Below are 19,948 nucleotides of genomic sequence, written 5' to 3'. Positions count from 1 at the left end.
GTTGCTGGATGAAGATGTGTCGCCTGAGGGTGGTTGCCAAAGGATCTAGGCAAATGTATCCATCATTGTGTTCCTCTTTCACTCTAAGGCTTCCTCGAGAAATATTTTGGAAGGATCTTCTACTCCCTCTTCTTTATTTTCTTTGGCCAAGGGAGTCCATTAGGGTTTGCGAGGTTGGTCTTGCAAAGGTTTAACCAGTTCGAGCCTTAACTCCTTATACCCTGACCTTGTTGGGGACATGCAAAGAAAAATGGAGAAAGATAAGACTGCTCTGATATCACTGATCCAGACTTACGTAAGAACACAACAAAATACAGATGTAAACACAAACACAGAGATGAAACATAAATAAATCATCGATTCATTAATATCAAAGAACTGAAATATGCTTACAAGTAGAATGGAAATAAACCAGCACAAGCGATGGTATCTTATCTCTGAGAAGAGATGTCGTGGCTACATGACTCTGAACTATATTACAATGAGGCTCAGTGGCCTTTCTATCATTGAAAAATAATTGGAAACCCTAAACATCCAAAAACCTAAGTCTAGGAGATGAAGCGCCAAAAGCTTGTGGGCCCCATTGGGGTTAGTTGGAACGTCAACTTCCCATGGTCGTAACATTGGCATACGATCTCTATTTGACTATCATAATACCTTGTTTCGAAGATCTCCAAGAGGAGTCTAAAAGTGAATGATAATAAATTTGAAACTTTTTCGATCTCTCTATTTTCCTAAATAATGTCTTTTAGGCCCTCAGAATGACTCCAGAAGTTTAGGACCCAAAAAACTTCTAAAAATAGTAATTTGTATTACAATCAAGGAAACTAAAAAGTACAATTAAGGAAACTGAAAAGAAACAGTGAGGGTCCAAGTGGAATAGGCGGGTGGCCACCAATATCCACCTGGATCAAAGATTATCTATTCTCCATTGTCATCCAAGCATTCAATATCCTTCTCATAACAATCCACCTTAGTCTTATGTGTTGATTTTTGTAGCTTGGGAGGTACTCTAAGCCATAGGGTTAGGGGTTTGGAGAGAAAAGCACCGCAAGAGAAGATTTTGGGCTTGGAACCTAAGTGTGGGGTGTTTCACAAATCATAATTTGGGCCAAAACTATGATGGAGGCATGACATGCGATGGATGAGGATGATCGTGCACGAAAATACAATTCCAACGCATTGAGAATCATCTGAATCTGAGTTGCCGTTAGAGAGAAATGGATTTTTGAGTTGACTAGTTAATTATTGGTTACCAAGTCATGTAGGCTTGGTGTAAAAGTGAGCCAATAGATGTGTCACTTCAAGAAAATTCATGGAGCCTTAATGTCTATAAATTACAGTTGAATTGAGGTCATTTAAGCATCCATTGTGTGGCAATACATCTCTAACTGAGCTCTAAAATTTGCATGGAGAAGAAGAGTCAAAGGGACAATGTGAGGAGGTCTAGAAGGTAGTGTGATATTCTTTGTTTGTTGTAGGTAACAACGTGGTGAGAAATGGTTGTTTGAGGGCCATCTAAGGGTTGTTCTAGGGCTTAGATCATAGGGAGATAAGTTGCAACAAAAGGAGAAGTCTTAGAGTGGGAAATTTTTCCCTAGACATCATGGGAATTGTCATAGGTGACAACGACTTGTTTGGGGGATAGAAAAGTATGTTTGGGTTGATCTTAAGTGAAGATCAGGGCCAGATTGAAAGGAAACTAGGCCAAGGATAATAGGAGAATTATAGTGGTATTTTGAGGGTTGTTTGGTTGTGTTTAGGAGGAGAATGAAGACCTACAACAACAATTGTGCTAGGTCGTAGGCCATAGCCAACAGCTTGGTTGTTTCCAAGGGTAGCGTTGAAGTGTCAAGCCTAGATTGGGGCAGGATGGAAGTGGAGGGCTCTCTCTAGAGAAAACCATAGTCATTGAAGGGCTTAGTTGCTGATTGTGTGGAGGTTAATGGCTGCATATTGTGCCCTAACCAGAATTATAGGAGCAACAAGAAAGAAGTGGGTAACAACACTGTTTTGGAGAGATGTATTGGGTCAAGGCTTAACCATGTTTGGATCAATTTGTTGAGAGGCTTGTTGGTGCCATGTGGATGACATTCCGTGGTGGTGAAGTATCCTCTTAGGAGAAAAATCAACAATGAGTTGATTGGGTGTCGTAGAGATGGTTGGAGGGTAGCGAGTTGGCTATCCAAATTATCCCTAGAGAAACTGCCAAGAAGGCTGCTGTTGGCGCGTGATTGGGTGAAGTATGAAAACCTTATGTACAACACTTCCATGGAAAAAACTGACTGTTATATTAGTATATTGGAGCTTGAGAATTAGGCCTACCCAAAGGGTAGTTTGATGAGCCTATGTTCATTGTAGCATACCTGACTTGCATCAATGATAGGAGGCATCCCTCTTGGAGTCTCGATGTGTAGATGCCTTGATGGACTAAGGCACTACTAGTGAGCAATATGGAAGTGAAGGATCGATATGACAAGATACGACATAGAAGCTACATCGATGTTTGTCATTGTATCTTGTATACCATTAATTGTTGTATTATTTAGATTTGGTTTAATATAACGAAGATTGGGATTGTACAATTTTGTTAAAACCTGTGTATATTTGTGCATATCTGAATCACTTCTTTACACTTGCAATGTGTAAAGTAGTTTATGGTTGAGATTCTTGGTTTGGTAGCGTTAGTTATTTCAAGGCTCTAACCTAGACCCAATGTCGTGGAAATTCAACATGGTATCTAAGCGTGTCTGAGCTACTTTGGAAGTAACTAAATCAGAGTTGTGCACAACGAAGTAGAGCATGAGAGGGAGTTGGTCACATTTTGAGTGAAGGGTTCACTAGAATGTAAAAGTTGTAGGCATGTATCCAATATGAGGACAGGTTGGAGGGGTTGTTCAACTATAGTCCATCGAAGGAAAGGATCAAGTTGATCTTGTAGGTCAATAGGATCTGTGATTTTTCTGAGAAAGAGATCAAGAAGCCAACCAACCCTAAGGAGATAGAAATATGGAAACATTTGGATGTGAGGGCAAGACTAATAATCCCAAATGGTGTGAGGGATGCCCTAATACCTCATTTGTCCAAGAAGAAGACCGCACATGAGATGTGGGTGTCTCTTCAGAATTTATTCCATAATAAGAACACAAACTGGGTATTGGTATTGAAGGATAAGTTGAAGTCCACCAAGCTGTTAAAGGGTGAAAATGTGACCTTGTATCTGATGAGATTGTATCAAGTCAAATATGAGCTTACTGTCATCATGTGACTATCTCAGATGGAGATATGGTAAGGGTTTCCTTGAAAGGGTTCAACAAGGAATGGAAACCATTCATAAAAGGAATTTTTTCAGGGAAAAGATGCCAAACTGGGAAATGATGAGAAGAAGGGAAATGATGAGAATAAGAAAGGAAAGCAGGTCACTAGTGTTGCTACTTCAGTAGAGATGGACGATCCCTCCAAGAGATTGGAAGAGGAAAACTTTGCTATGATTTCTCATTTCTTGCAGAGTAATATCACCAAGGATGGATTGTACGCGGAAAATGGTGTGAAGAAGCATATGATAGGTTCACAAGAGGTTTTTGAGACTCTAGCTGGATGGGACTTGAAGTTGCACATGGGGTCGGGTGAGAAGAGTCAGTTGGATATCAGAGGATCAGGTGTTGTGCCATTCGGGATGGAGACATGACATATGATGTGGGTCCAGGATGTATTGTTGTACCAGGACTCTGATATAGTGTGATTTCCATCTCGATGATCGAGATGAAATGGTTTTAGGTCTTGTTCAAGGATGGGAAGGCAAGAATCAAATTCAGAGGTTCCAAGTTCGATGGGATTGTACTTAGAGTTAGAGAGCATGGTCTCTACAGGTTGACGGCCAAGCCTGTGGATCATGGAAAGAAGCAGGTGGAGTAGGTATAGGTTCCAGAGAAGCATGAGCAAGTGAAGGTGCAGATGTAGGCTTTAGAGGAGAAGGCAAAATTTCCAGGGAGGGTCCAAGTTCTAGAGACTCAAAGGGAGTTTGAGAGGGAGCTTTTAGATCCAAAGGGAGACTTTGCAACCCAAGAAGAGAGCGTGGTCAGTGGTGAGAAAGGGTGCTCCTACAACTATCGAGAAGGAATCATGGAAAGAGTGGAATAAATTACAGGATAAGAAGAAGAAGCAGGTTTCTTCCAACAGTGACAACGACACTTCTGAGGAGGGTGTGGTTCACCATACAGGGATTAATGCGAGTGTGAGCACCAGGATTTGGGCAAGTGTTGCGAAAAGTGATGATGATGATGACATACTTCCTAGTCTTGGAAGTACCTCCCTCACTAAGAGGGAGTTTTGATTTGTGTAGCTTGGGAGGTATTCCAAGCCCTAAGGTTTAGGGTTTGGAGAGAAAAGAAACACAAGGGAAACTTGTGGGCTTGGTACCCAAGTGTGGGGTTTTTCACCCATCATGATTTGGGCCAAAAACGTGATGGAGGCATGACATATGATGGATGAGGATGATAGTGCATGACAATATGATTCCAACGCATTGAGAATCATTTGAATATGAGGTTTTGTTAGAGAGAATTGAATTTTTGAAGTTGACTAGGTAGTTATCAGTTACTAAGTCATGTAGGCTTCGTGTAAAAGTGAGCCAATAGATGTGTCACTTCAAGAAAATTCGTGGAAACTTAATGTATATAAATTAAGTTTGAATTGAGGTCATTTAAGAATCCATTAAGTGGTAATACATCTCCAATTGAGCTTTGAAATTTGTGTGGAGAAGAAGAGTCAAAGGGACAACGTGAGGAGGTCTAGAATGTAGTGTGATATTCTCTATTTTTTGTAGGTGATGGCGTGGTGAGAAAGGGTTGTTTGAGGGATATCTAAGGGTTGTTCTAGGGCTCAGATTCAGGGAGCTAAGCATCAACAAAGGGAGAAGTCTCAACCTGGGAAAGTATGCCCTAGACAACGTGGGAATTGTTGTAGGTGACAATGAATTGTTTGGGGGATAGACAAGTCTGTTTGGGTTGATATTAAGTGCGGATGAGGGCCAGATTGAAAGGAATCTAGGAAAAGGAGAATAGGAGCATGCTAGTGCTATTTTGAGGGTTGTTTGGTTTTTTTTTGGAGGAGAAAGAAGACCTATAATAGCTAATGTGCTAGGCTATAGGCCATAACCAACAACTAGGTTGTTTCCAAGGGCATCATTGAAGTGTCAAGCCTATATTGGGGTAGCGTGGCAGTGGAGGGTCCTCTATAAATGAAAATGTAGTCATTGAAGAGCTTAGTTGCTGATTGTATGGAGGTTAAGGGTCGCATATTGTGCCCTAACCATAATTGTAGGAGCAATAAGAAAGTCGTGGATAACAACATTGTTTTGGAGATATGTATTGGGTCAAGGCTTGACCATCTTTGGATCAGTTTTTCAAGAAACCTATTGGTGCCATGTGGATGAAATTCCGTGGTGGTGAAGTGTCACCTTAGGAGAAGAATCAACAATGAGTTGATTGAGTGTCATAGATCTAGTTGGAGGGCAGCATGTTGGCTACCCAAAGTAGCCCTAGAGTAGCAAACAAGAAGAACGTTGTTGGTGCGTGATTGGGCAAAGTATGTCAGCCTTATGTGTAGCACTTTGATGGAAGAAAGTGATTGTTATATTGGCAGATTGGAGCTCGGGAATTAGGCCTACACAGAGAGAAGTTTGATGAGTCTGTGTTCATTGTAGTATATATGATTTGCATCACTGATAGGAGGCAGCCCTCTTAGAGTCTCAATGTGTAGATGCCTTGATGGACTAAGGCACTACTAGTGAGCAGTACGAAATTGAAGAACCGATAGAACAAGATACGACATAGAAGTTGCAGTGATGTTTTTCATTGTATCTTGTATACCATAAACTATTGTATTATTCATATTTGGTTTAATATAATGAAAATTAGGATTGTACAATTTTGTTGAACACCATGTATATTTGTGCATATGTGATTTGCTGCTTTATATATCCGTTGTGCGAAGTAGTTTATGGTTGAGATTATTGGTTTGGTAGTGTCAGTGATTTTAAGACTTTAACCTAGACCCAAGGTCATGGAAATTCAACAGTGTGAAGATAAAACCATTACATACCCAGAAGCATACTGCATGATCCCAATGGAAATACATTCAAATGTGTTGATGTATTCTTACCATTTAATTGAAATGCACAAGCTCTTACCAAATGATGAACTCTTTTATGTGTACCTATAGCCAACTGCACAAACCAAGATTTTGCATGCACTTCATTTCTCAAACCACACTTATACACCAAGTTAAGGTTAATATAGCTATAATTATATCTAGGTTCAATCAAAACAGAAACAACTTGATCACAAAGCTTACCGTCCATCTCGATAATAGAAGCCTGGTGATCCACCTGCCTGTCATCCAATGCTGCATAGAAATGAGGAATGATATGCCCAACATCCCCAACTATATATTCTTCCTATGAACTATAGATATTAGGCCTACCACCTTGATTCTACAGACAATCCTTCTTGAGATGCTCCTTTCCACATGTCCAACAATGCAACTATTTTCTACCATCACCTTTTTTCTGCTACTCTCTAAGTTGAGGTCCATGAAACTTCTTGTAAGGTGAAACATTCTCTTTCTCGCCTGCATCCTTATATCTTGTTCTATTTGGTTTCCATTCACCTTTATCTTTTTATTTCCCTTTCTAGCCCTACTAAGACTCTATCTTACACTTTGATTGTTCATAACAGTTCTTCAACTTTCCAATCACTTCTTCAAGTGACCAATGCTCATCATACTCAATCCGATATTTAAATCCTAATGGTAATCCACTGAAAAATATTTGAACTTTGGCCTTATCATCCTTAATATATAGTACATACCTCAAAAAATATAAGAACTTAGTCGTATACTCTTCATCTATCATCAATTCCATATTTAACTCATAGGAATCCTTCGACTTACTGTCATAGTACCTTTCTGACAAATATTTCTTCCTGAAAAGTCTCTTGAATTAATGCCAACTAAACTCCTATGTTGTGATGTCTCTGACCTGCTTCACATTTTCCCACTAGATGCCTACTTTCCCTTTGAGGCTGAAGATAACTATTTTGGCCTTCATGTTCTCTGTGTAATCATGCAACTCAAATAACTTCTTCATCCAAAGTAACCACGCATCTAAATTTTTCGGTTTCTTCAACTCTCCATTAAATGTAGGTGGCTTGGTTTTCTTGAAATCATCTAGAAAATAACCCCTGTCATTCTTCTTGTAAGGGTGATAATGATGATGACCATGATACCTGTCAAAACTAGAACTAGAATAGAACTTGTGTCTATCAACTCTCCTATCTGGTGTATCCAAGAACCTTCCATCCCTCATTGTGTCATCTCTATCTGACCCATGACCACCATGACCACCATGAGACCTGTTACCATATTCCCCATTAGTCTTGTCCTCTTGCTCATGATTGATTCATGGTTGTCAATGTATCTGCAAGTTTGACAAATTCTTAAGGATGACTATATTAACTTTTTCTTGTTTCTCCTAGCAAGTCTCTCCTGCGACTGAATGATTCTATCATTATTTGCTTTACAACTCCTTATTTTTTCCTTCAAACTTCTCAAAGTGTCTTCTATGTGAGGGGATTACTCATCTTGTGGCTTATCACTTGAACTTTTGGGAGATTCTCGAGAACTGTACTCCACCATTCTGTTATTCATCTTTTCCTTCTACCTTCTGCAAGTATACCATGTCAGATAAGACAAATATAAACAAAATTGGCATACCTCAGTATAGTTCAGGGGAGGATATCTCGTCTACAAGATCAACTAAATTAGCATGATACATGTATAATCATAATTACATCATCATACCAACATCATGAATGGAAACACCAACTGCATACCATGACCTTATTGTCGTGGCGGAAAAAGTCATTTGGGCTGACACAACTGACCTCCCTAGGAGTATGAACTCACTAGCGACAAACAAGACAAAATGGAGTGATCTTTCTCTAAATCTACCTTTTATAACATGAAAAGTACAAGTGTTTAGGCTTACCGTATTCCAAAACGCTATTGTTGTAGTTTGTCCTTGCCAATCCGGATGAGCTCTTCCTTCAAGTCAATTCTTGCAACCACAAACAATCAAACAATTACCGAGCACTTGTATTTCATATAATAAAACATAGATTCAACATGCAGACCAAGGAACACATGAAATAACTCATTAACACAAGCTATTGAGAAAAATAAACCAGTTTGTATTAATAACGAAACAAAGAAACTCTTACAACCTGGCCTTGGTGTTGTGCAAGTTCCTCCCAGGGTCCATCAAGTGTTTTCCTCTACTTTGACAAAGCTCACCCACTTCCAAGTAGAATCATGTAAAGACAATCTCTCCTCACAAAGGTTCTAATGGAAGACCTAAATCCTGCAGCATTTACCCAAAGAAAATGTATAGCTTCAACCTCTCCTCCTTCTGGCTCAATGCCTTTATTTATAGTGCTGTAAAGAGGTTATTCAGGTCCACTATCAATGGGATCATCCCCCTCTATGGGTGGGATAGCTCCCTTATTGATGGGATAAGTCCCCTCTTAATAGAGATACATGAACCAACTGGAGGCGCATCCATTTCATCAAACCGACCTCTAGAATGTTCTAGAAGTAACCACAAGTAACTTTTTCAAGATAAAACTTGCGCATTTTGCCTTTTACAGAAGGACGCACCTGTCCTTTAACATACAGAGCGTCCATGGACGCAGGTTTTGTGAACATGGCCTGCGTCCCCGCAGGTAAGGCTAGAGAGAACCTGCGACCCCAGAGATAAACATAGTTTTTACAAGACTTTCTCTCTTTTTTGAGTTTGAGATGGATAACAGAGGCATAAGACTTGCCTAAGAGGGTAGCATGACTGTTGATTTGAGCCATACTAACTGTAAGTAGTCAAGGTGACATTTTTTAGTGTAACAGATTGCCCCCTAAAGTGCGAAGCCTGGAATAGATTGGTGTTTTGTAATTCTAGGAAGGGTGAAGCGCTTTATCATTTCAAGGATTGACTTGTGGATGACCTGGTTAGAACCTGCAATTTTCAACACAAAATACATGTATAAGATTATATCATCACTGAGGTGGGCATTCCCATACTCAGATTCAAAACTTTAACTAATGGACTAACTATTCTGATACAGGAATGATCTTGCAGTACATCATTTTTATAGACTTTTGTAGACACAGTATGGACGCAGCCATCTGTTTATGATTAGTCTACATAGACAATGAATACAAAACTCCTCGCAGCCTGGATGGTAGAAACTAGATCCAGGGTCTTCACTTCTACTTCCCGAATTGGTACGATTCTAAACATGTGATTAAATGATTTGATGTCGAACATGTTAGAAACCACTTGATTACCAGTCGATGATGTGAACTGTTAACAAGCATGAGAGAAACCACCAGTAATGTCAATGGTTCTCAAAGTACCAAGCACAACCCGTGAAATGTGAATAGATGTTCTGATGTCGAACACTTCACGGAATCCTTTGATCGAAAGTCAATGATGTAAACTGTCGTCAAAGGCGAGAAACCTGCCATTGATGCATGCAGACTTCAAGGTACTGTCGATTCCTAAGTCATCTTTCTAGATAATGTGTCGATGTCGATAGAAAGCGACTCGTTGCAGGCAAGCCTGCAACACGAAATCATTGTTCAAGTTGAAGAAATGTTGCTGTAAGGACTGACTCAGGGATGGTCAAATGGATGATAAGTATTTTGCAGATGAAAGTTTTGCTTGCAGACCTCTTGAACACATAACGACACAACAGATGGTTTGGTGACGAATAACTCAAAGTTGATCCCTGAACCCGGTTAAAGATTTTCAAAGTGATTTGGTCAACTGTGAGGTAAAAGATTTCCCAACCCAGGTGAAATGAAAAGTGTCGTGTTCAAGAGTGGTAATAAAGTTTCGTTTGAGACAAAAGGTGACAAATAGGTTCATTCTTCTCTCTTTTCCCCCACCATTTCTGGCAAGTACCTCTTTATTTTTAACAAGCTTGAGGAGGATAACATATGCTTGGTTATAAGCTCATCCTTCGGACGAGTCCAACCTAGTTTAAATTCGAACCCTAGGAAGGAGTGGTTCGTTCCTGTTTGTAATTGAACAGGTCCTTTACTGTAAAAGTTTAACGAGCCCAGTATAGGAGAAACTCGGCGTTTTTCATTTTTAGAGAGTCTGAAAAACTTAAGGAAACTCCACGTTGAACTTTTTCGTAAATTTGTGTCCCTCAAGCCCGAAAAAGTATAAAATAATACCTGGGGGAACCGCTTGATCTTGCGACCAAGGAGTACTTTCATAATAGTGTCGTTGACCTGAAAAGTAAAAAGCGATCAAAGACACGTCGTTTTATTTCCTTATCGAGTTTGAAACGACAAAAACCCGGCAATCTTTTCCTGATTTTACGGTCAGAAAAGAGCTAAAAGGGGACCGTCTTTTAATTCCGTTTTAACGAGTGTAAAAGAAACGCTCGGCGATCTTTTCATGTTTTAGGAGTCAGAAAAGGGCTTAAAAGATGACTCTGATATTTTTATTTGTGAAAATTACAATTTCCCTCGAAATCCCTTTGTCCTGCACAAAAGCGACACATTACTCATACCTGTTTAAAATAGGCAAAAATACGTCGAAAAACATCTTTTCATGGTAAAAAATGAACTCATTCATCCAAAAAACCTATAAAAAGACCTTTTACCATGTCATTTTTACCGTTTGACTTTGGAGGTTGAAAAAGGAGCTTTTGACAAGAAACTTCCCGTGGTCGCTGCGGAAAATCTGACCGTCGGAATCGAACGCCGTTTCACCCAGGTATTTTACACATCCTACTCTGCATTTCTATCCGTTTAGAATTTAGTTTTTGGTCTCTATTTCATTTTTTTGGGGGGGTTTTGGGTTTAAAATGCGCCTCTCGGCGGATGCAGGTTCCCTTTGGGTGACCTGCGTCCCCCGACTTTTTTTCACACGGGAAAAAGGTCGGGGGACGCAGCCCGCCTTCAGGCAAGCTGCGTCCGGACGCCCTGTGCTACAAAGCCGGGGTGCGTCCTCCGAGTAATGCGCATTTGAAAACCCCAACTCTCTCAAAAAACCACCAAATTTCTTCAAATCAATTTCTAATTGTCTTTTTTGATATGCAGGGCATTAATCATGTTAGACTGGAGAGAGAGAGAGCACATAGAGGAAGATGAAGCTGCAATAAACCACCAACCCTCTTTGGATGCCTTAAGAACATGCGGATTGTATAAATATTGGACCATACCGGGCATGAGGGGCCAGGTAAGATTTTTGGAATGGCTGGTTGAGCGATGGAACGTTCAAGATCAATGCTTTTACATAGGAGGGCACCAGCTCGAGATAGAGCCCTCGGATGTATACTTTCTCACTGGCTTGCCAAACAGAGGTGAGCAACTCAATCTTGCGGGGACCAGGCCGGGTGGCCAATCCCTTGATGATCTCCGCGAGGAGTGGTGCAGACCCGGGACTCGCCATAAAAAAGGCGTAGAGATAAAACACATCGCTCTGCCGGAACTTAGAGTCATTGCGTTCACGGTCACCAGAATTTGCGGCGCGGCCGCTTTACACATTGCTTCCGGATCCCAAATGCGGATGGCAGTTGACTGTTACCAAGGCACCATCTTCAACTGGTGTGAAGCTGTGTCGGCTCATATGAAGAGCCAACTGACCAAGGCAAAGAACGGACGACTAAAGACTTTTGGATATGGGCCTATAGTCGTGAGCTTTGCCTTGGAGAGAGTTCCAATGCTGATCCCTCAGCAACTCACTGTTGATGATTTGGGTCCTCAGCAGCCAAAGCTGATTCGATGGGTTGCGGTGATGGCCCGGCATCCTGACGAGGGCGCGGCAGTGGTTCGATTCTCAGACAGTTACTTTGACTGGTTAGAGGGCCAGCTTTTTGTGATACAAGACTTTCCATATGCCGGAATGGATTTCAGAGGTGATCCGGACATGGTTCTTCCACAGGGAGAACAATGGGACGACAGAGGTACTTTTATTTTCACAAGTTTTCTAGTTATGTATTTTTTTTATTTTTCATATATATCGTCTCAAACTAATAGTAAAATTTTCAAAATGCAGATGTTGGCCCACAGCGTCCAGCCAATCTCCGGCCTTATGATAGACGACATCCAGCTGCACCGGCACCGGCCCCACAGGACGCAGCTGCAGACGTACTAGCTGAGTTGGAGCATGATCTAGAGCGTCTCACGGCAGACATACCTGAGACTACTATGGACGACATTCCTATCAGGCTTCAGCGTTTTGTAGTCGCAGTCCCTGGACCGTTTAGGAGATTTTTGCGTAAGGTAGCCCGCGCAGTGGTGTCGTACAGAGAGCACCACCAGTGATTGACTAGTCACTTTTGTAGTCACATGTGACATTTTTGACTTTTTGTACTATCATTTTGCCGATCATAAGGTGTTTTCAACCTATGATCGAAGACGATGTATATATTTTTTGGACACACTTCTATCTATATATATCACTATTACCGGCTTATCTTGTTTAACATGTATGATGAAATGTCTTTAAATTTACTTGCATGATTATTATAAATGTCTGTCCAACACTCGAGAAGCAATTGCATCTGCTAATGTATTCAGGGACCTTGGAATATGTTGATATTCAATGTAATCAAATTCACGTTCCAAGAGACGCACTCTCAAAAACAACCTTAATAACACAGGATTTCTAATGGCATAAACTCTATTAAGCTGTAATACAACAAGTTCAGAATCTAACCTCACTATCAAACGTCGAATTCCAAATGAAATAGATTCGGATAATAATTCAACCACTGCACTGTATTCTGCAATGTTATTCGTTGTTTGACCGAGGCTTACCCCATGCATAGAAACTAACTCGTCAGAGGGTGAATAGATAACCCAAGCTGCGGAAGAGATATTCCGTGTATTACGACAAGCACCATCAGCAAATCCAATGTATGTTTGGAGAGGCGTCGACATCTACAATATCAAGAGTAAAACCAAGATAAGCCAGAATAATGACGAAAAACCACACTCGCTAAGCTAAGCACACTGACTAAACTAACACACACGCTAGCTAGAAAGAAAATCTAACCTATCTAAAGAATTCTCCATCCATCATTTTAAGCATAATACCTCTTTAGGTAAAGTCCATTTCTGGGTTTACCCAAAGAGTCCCCATCAAAATCAACTAACTCATAAGCCCCTTTTGCTAGCTTTCGCTTTACAATGTAGGGCCCATGCCACATGGGAACGAATTTTCCGGCACCTAGCTTATCGTTAGCTTGATCATATAATAGTACTAGGTCTCCTTCCGAAAAACTTCGAGGGGTTACATTTTTATCGTACTGAGCTTTCATTCGTTTCGCGTGAGTCTCGATAGCTAAAGTAGCGTCACGTCGAGTCTCATCTAATTTAGCCAAGTATAATAACCGTTTCTCCTCTTCGGAAGTAGCTGGAAGTAATTCGACAGCCATTTGAAGTGATGGGATTTCGCATTCAATAGGTAACACAGCTTCTAAGCCATAAACTAGCTGGAAAGGGGTGAAACCTGTTGAATTTTTCACTGAAGTTCGATATGCCCATAGCGCCGAAAATAACATGTTATGCCAATTCGTTCGATGGATACCAATGATCCGTCGAATCATGATGACTAGAACTTTGTTGATTGACTCAACCAAACCGTTGGCTTGCGGATAATAAGGTGTAGAGCTATCGTGGCGCAAACCAAGCTGGCTTGTAAGCTCAGTCATCATGACATTTCGAAAATGGCTCCCATGGTCAGTAATGATTGCTTGTGGGACACCAAACCTAGTTATGATATGATTGAATACGAAAACTGCAGCTGTCTTGCCGCTTGCGTCGAATGTAGGCATCGCCTCGGCCCACTTAGTAAAATAATCAACCGCGAGGATGATATACGCATGCCCCCCGGCCGAGTGAGGGTTACAAGTAATAAAGTCAATACCCCATTTGGCGAATGGACCAGCGGCAATTATAGGGTGGAGAGGAGCAGGTGGAGCGCGCATCTTTCGATCAAACACTTGACAGTTGTGGCATTTTCTGACGGCAAGGATACAATCTTTAAACATAGACGGCCAGAAATAGCCAGCGCGCAACACCTTCTGAGCTGTGGCATACCCAGACATATGACCGCCACATGCTCCAGAGTGACAATCATTCAAAACTCTCTCAGCCTCATCGTGAGTTAAACAACGTCGAAAAACTAAGTCTGCCCCCAGGCGATAAAGTGTATCTCCAATAATTCTGTATTGCTGGGATTGAAACCGAATTTTTCGACGGTCTTCCTTGGAAGCTTCAGGCCGAAAGGTTTGGGTTTGGAGATAGATGATTATATCCCCATACCACGGATCTACAGTGCTAATAAGAAACAAAGATTCGTCCGCAATGGACTCCTCTGCCACAGTCTCTGTGTCAGCACTCGGGAAATCACACATCAATTCCGCGAAGACTAAAGATTTCTTAGACTTGGACTTCTCAAACTCCAAGTCGAACTCTTGCAGGATGACGATCCATTTAGAGTACTTGCCCCCTAGCAGTTGTTTTGTCAAGATATAAATCATAGGGTTGCAATCCGAAATAACAGTAGTTTTGCGGAGAAGAATGTAGTGACGAAAACGCTGGACAGCTTGAACGGCTGCCAGGGCCAATTTCTCCACATGTGAATATTTTAACTCAGTTGGATTTAAGGTTCTGCTAAGGTAATATATCACATGCTCTGCCTTGAATTCATCTTCTTGAACTAACACCATTCCAATGGTGGAATGCGAAGCTGCGAGGTATAAGAAGTAGTCCTGGTTGTAGTTGGGAGGATGCAATAACGGTGCATGGGTCAACGCGTGTTTTAATGCATCAAAAGATTGTTGGGCAATCTCGTCCCAAAAGAATTGTACGTTCTGTTTCAACAACCGTGTAAAACCTTTAGTGACCTCGGCGTAGTTAGGGATGAATCGGCGTAAAAAGTTCGCTTTCCCTTGCAAACTTTGGAGTTGGCGCAAACTCGAAGGAGGAGGCAATTGGATGATAGCCTCGACTTTCGAGGGATCGACGCGAATGCCGGCTTTGGAAACAACAAATCCCAGCAATCGACCTGTTTCTATACAGAAAACACACTTGTGGGGATTCAACCGAATTCGATAATGCCTACACCTCATAAAGATTGCTCGTAAATGGACAAGGTGATCAGCTCGGTGTAAAGAATGAGCAGGCAAATCATCGAGATAGGGTTGCACAATGTGCTTGATGTCATGAAATGCATAAGACATGGCCCGTTGAAAAGTAGCGCCGGCATTCTTAAGCCCAAAAGGTAATTTGCAATAAGCAAATGTCCCCCATGGACAAATGAATGCCGTTTTTGGTTGGTCGGCAGGTAGAATATTGATTTGATTATAGCCTGAGAAACCATCCATGAAGGAAAACATCTCACTTCCGGCACAATCATCAATTATTTGATCGATATAAGGCGTAGGATAGTTGTCTTTTGGACAAGCTCGATTGATATCCCTATAGTCGATACAGATTCTTATTGTTCCTTGTTTTTTATTGACGGGAACAATATTCGATACCCAATCCGTTAACGGGATCGGATAAATGAAACCTGCTTTCAACAGCTTTTCGACTTCTGCTTTAATTGCAGCTGCTTTTCGAGGGTGAATCTGACGCAACCGTTGCCGAATGGGTTTAGCATCCGGGTAGGTTTTGATTTCATGAACAACAATGGCAGGATCAATTCCTGGCATTTCCTCGTAGGACCAGGCAAACACGTCGCGGAATTCTTGGAATAGGGCCTTGTAAGTTTGGATTTCTTCTTCAGTACATGCGGCACCTATATGAATGTTCTCCTCGATTCCGGGCTTCACTGAAATATCAATGGGAATAGTACGAGAAATATTCCCTAAATTCAGCTCTGAATCAGAATGTTTCGTTGGATCCTGAGCGTCTTTGACATATTCAGCGGTAAAGATAGATGAAAAATCATTTTCAAATGCATCGCCCTTAGGTAAAAACGAAGATCTGTGATGGAGATCTTCCCATGGTAGATCATCTACACTTAGGATTTCGCGAAGTTGTTCGTCAGATGACACTTCTTCGGGAAACGTTATCCGTTCTAAAGGTGAGGTGAAAAGTGACTCTTCACTGACCACATTCATTTGGTCGGTTTCGGTTGAATGAAAATCGGTAAAAGACATAAGAGCTTCATAAGCAATTTCATACGGACTCAACGGCATAACATCACCGAGTGAGTCTAGCTCAGAGTCAGAGGGAACATACCAAGGATCATCATAAATAATGTTTTCTGACGTGATCATATGAATTGTTGCAAACGAAGGATCTACATTGAGTGGAGGGAGAGGAAAAGTTCCCAGTAAACCGGAATCCTTAACTAAACCTACACCAATGTCCCTATAAGGGATTGTCGTTTTACCAACATGTTGGATAGTTTCTGAAGAGGTTGGGTCGGATGAAAAGTATGTCAGCTGATCAATAGTCACGATCTTACCGTTATGTGGAAACTTAATGACTCTGAAGACCGATGAAACGACCGCTGTCATAGCATATGACCAACTTCGACCCAAAAGAAGGTTGTAGTCTAGAGGGGCATCAACCACTTCCACATCCAGACTAACGGTTTTACCTTCGACCCCTATAGGCAATTCTTGTAGAATACCAAACGGACGGAACCCACGGCCATCAAAGGCCTTAAGGATGGTGGGGGATTGGTTCAACGAAGGAGAACCAAGCGATCTCCAACATTGAATCGACATAATACACGTAGAAGCTCCCTCATCAATCACAGTCCGATGAATAGGCCTGTTTTTGACTATCACTGGAATTTGGAAAGCCATTTGATGGGGGAGACGTGGTGTACTATTTTCTAGATCAAAGATCATTAGGTTCGGGTCCTGAACATCGACAGCTCCAATAGCCGACAAAAGCAATTTTCGTTGCGCTGGACATGATTGCAGCACTTCGAGTGCCGACATTGCTGAAGGTGAAACAGCTAAGTCTTCAACAATGTTGTAATTCTGGGCTGCTCTCGCATGTGGATTGAAAGCAGACCTTCGAAGTACACCCTTGGCGGGCGGCTTAATCACTAAGTCTGGGTTAGGTTTTTCGATCTGTAGTGGATCGGAACCAGGAGTTGAGGTTGATGGGTTAGAGTGAGAAGATTCTGCTTCTTTACCATCAACAGGAGCCTTACTACCATAATCTTGCGATCGAGTCGCAATCCTGACATGAGACATCATCAAAATGGGTTCTTCACTGGCATTCGAAGAAGAACCTATCATCTTATTCTCCTGCTCTGGAAATGGATTTTTTAACACAGCAGGAGTGGGAGAACCTTTAACTATTTTCACTACCTCGGCCCGATGAGGGCAGTCTCTCGTAAAATGATCTTCTTCACAAATGAGACAAGGATAACGAGGTTTGCGCTTTTCGTCATTGGTTTCCGACTTTTCTGTTTTCTCCTTTGGAGCCTTGTCTGCTTTGGCCTTCTTCTTTCCTTTCTTCTTTCCACCGTTTTTTGGTTTGGCCGTAGATGACTCTACGGCGTGAATGTCGGCGGTGAGTTCAGGAGAAGACTCTCCTGTCGGAGAATCAGGCAAAGTGATAATTGGAGTAGTTGAAGCCTTGGAAGACTTCTTCTTGCTCTTCGTAGTCACGATACCAATCATACCATCAGCGGCATGAGATCCCGAAGGAGCAGCAGCGATTTGGTTTGACTTGGAAGATCCGGAATTTTCTCATGTAACGTACCCGACTGAGTGTAAACTAAGTCAAGGTATTGTGCTTGAGCAATGACTTGCTCCTCAGTAACTACTCCGGCCTTAGCTACATCTTCAGTAATTCTTGGTAATAATGATTTGACAAACCATTCAGCTAAGATTTGGTCCGGGATAAAAACTTTCACTAATCTCCTTCGACGTCTCCACTCATGGATGTGATCAGAAATGTACGTGGATGTCGATTGTTTTAGCGAAGTTAATAATTCTGTACCATTATCGTATCTGACTGGTAACTGAAAATGAGTTAAGAACGAGGTAGCTAACTGGCTAAAGTTGTAAAAAGAGCCCGTGGCAACTCAATGTACCACTTGGCTGCGAGACCAATGAGTGTACGCTGGAAAAGACGTAAGCGGATAGAATCATCTGAGATGGAATTTGATGCACACCAGAGGTGGTAAGTCATCACGTGATTGGACGGATCCTCTCCAGACTTACCTTCGAACTTGGGTATATCGCTGGGCAACTTATTTGGCATTGGCGGCCAGAACGGAAGATATTGAATTGGATCGTTCGTTAGGCGCGTCAAGTCGGGTAAATCTAAAGTTGCAATAAAAGGTAACTGCCGGTTAGGATCTCTAAAACTCTGAGTCACAATACCAGCCCCAGGAGGAGGATATCCAGGATAACTAGGAACAGGAATCGCATTGGGGATATTATATCCTCCTGGAAAACCAGGATTAACCGGACCGTACTGGGGTTGCTGAGGTTGTTGATAAGTGTACCCAGGATACGGTTGATACTGGTAAACCGGTTGTTGGGCAGCTTGCCCAGGTTGATACTGTCCCTGGTACGGAGGTTGAACAAATTGAGGTTGAGTAGTAACAACCGTACTTGTACCAGGTGGCCTACAGGCATCTGGACTGTGGTTTGGACCGTGGGTCCAGACAACGGTACAGATGTCTGAGGAGTGGTTACAGGGACAGTAGAAACCGGAGCTGCCGATACTCCAGAAGTAAGCATGGTAGATGAAGCGGTAGTTGCTGCAGCCGTGTGAGGTGGAGTACCAGGTGCAATTGGCGGCTGAGTAACTACCGAAGTTACAGGGGTCTGAACACTTGACTGGACAGGTTGCGGTTGCTGGGGTGGACCAGGAACTACAGGTTGTCCTGCTTGAGGTACCGACTGTATACTTGGCTTGCAACATCTGTTGACCCTGTGACGGATCCCATGTTAACATTCCAGGGTACTGACTCGTAACAGGTTGAGGATACTGAGATCCATAGCCGTATTGAGGATAGGGTTGATAACTGTAAGGTGCAGTCCCATATGATTGCCCTTGAGGTGGTTGATAACTTTGACCAGGGTATTGACCCGTAGGTTGATAACCTTGAGGTAAATACGAATACTGGGGTTGACCTTGACCTTGAGGTTGGTATCCTTGAGGTTGATACCCTTGGGGTTGATACCCTTGAGGTTGCCATCCTTGAGGTTGCCATCCTTGAGGTTGATATTGATACTGAGGTTGACTTTGGGGTACATATTGAGGCTGGGGTTGATACCCTTGAGGTTGCCCCCCAGACACGAATGAAGTACCTTGAGGTTGCCCCCCAGGCATTAACGAAGGTTGCCCCCCAGGCGGTAATTGGCCACCTTGAGGTTGGTTAACGGGAGTTGAACCTGACATCATATAAACATCACCTATACTCAATGGTACATTACCACTGTTTCCAACTAATAACCCATGATCAACGGGTTGAGGAGATGCTCCCGCAAAGGTACCAGAAAGTGATTGATACCCAGTAGGAACAGAAGGACCACCATGTAAAAATGATTCAGGACTTTGCGTAAACACAGATGACGGACCAGACATATTTACAGGATTATGAATTCCTCCGGGTGGAAAAGGAGTACGAGGTGTAGAAAAACCTACTGAGTTGTCTAAAAAATTGGTTAAAGCAAGGTACCAAGGTTCACTTCTAGGAGGACTGTAAAAGATGGATTCACGCTCCCTTAGATCAAGGGTAATTATATCTTCAGAATCAGAAACACCTATTTCTTCCTCTGGAACAAGTTCTTCTATAGCAATTAACCCAACAGGAAGATTTTCGGTGATAATTCTTTCTATTCTTGGTGAATCAGGAACACTAGGAGTTGGAGTAACAGGT

The sequence above is a fragment of the Pinus tabuliformis genome, chromosome 2_2 (genome assembly GCF_031772625.1).
Source record: "Pinus tabuliformis cultivar Carrire ecotype Pingquan chromosome 2_2, CPIR1, whole genome shotgun sequence".
Taxonomy (NCBI): domain Eukaryota; kingdom Viridiplantae; phylum Streptophyta; class Pinopsida; order Pinales; family Pinaceae; genus Pinus; species Pinus tabuliformis.
This window is presented reverse-complemented; position numbering follows the sequence as displayed.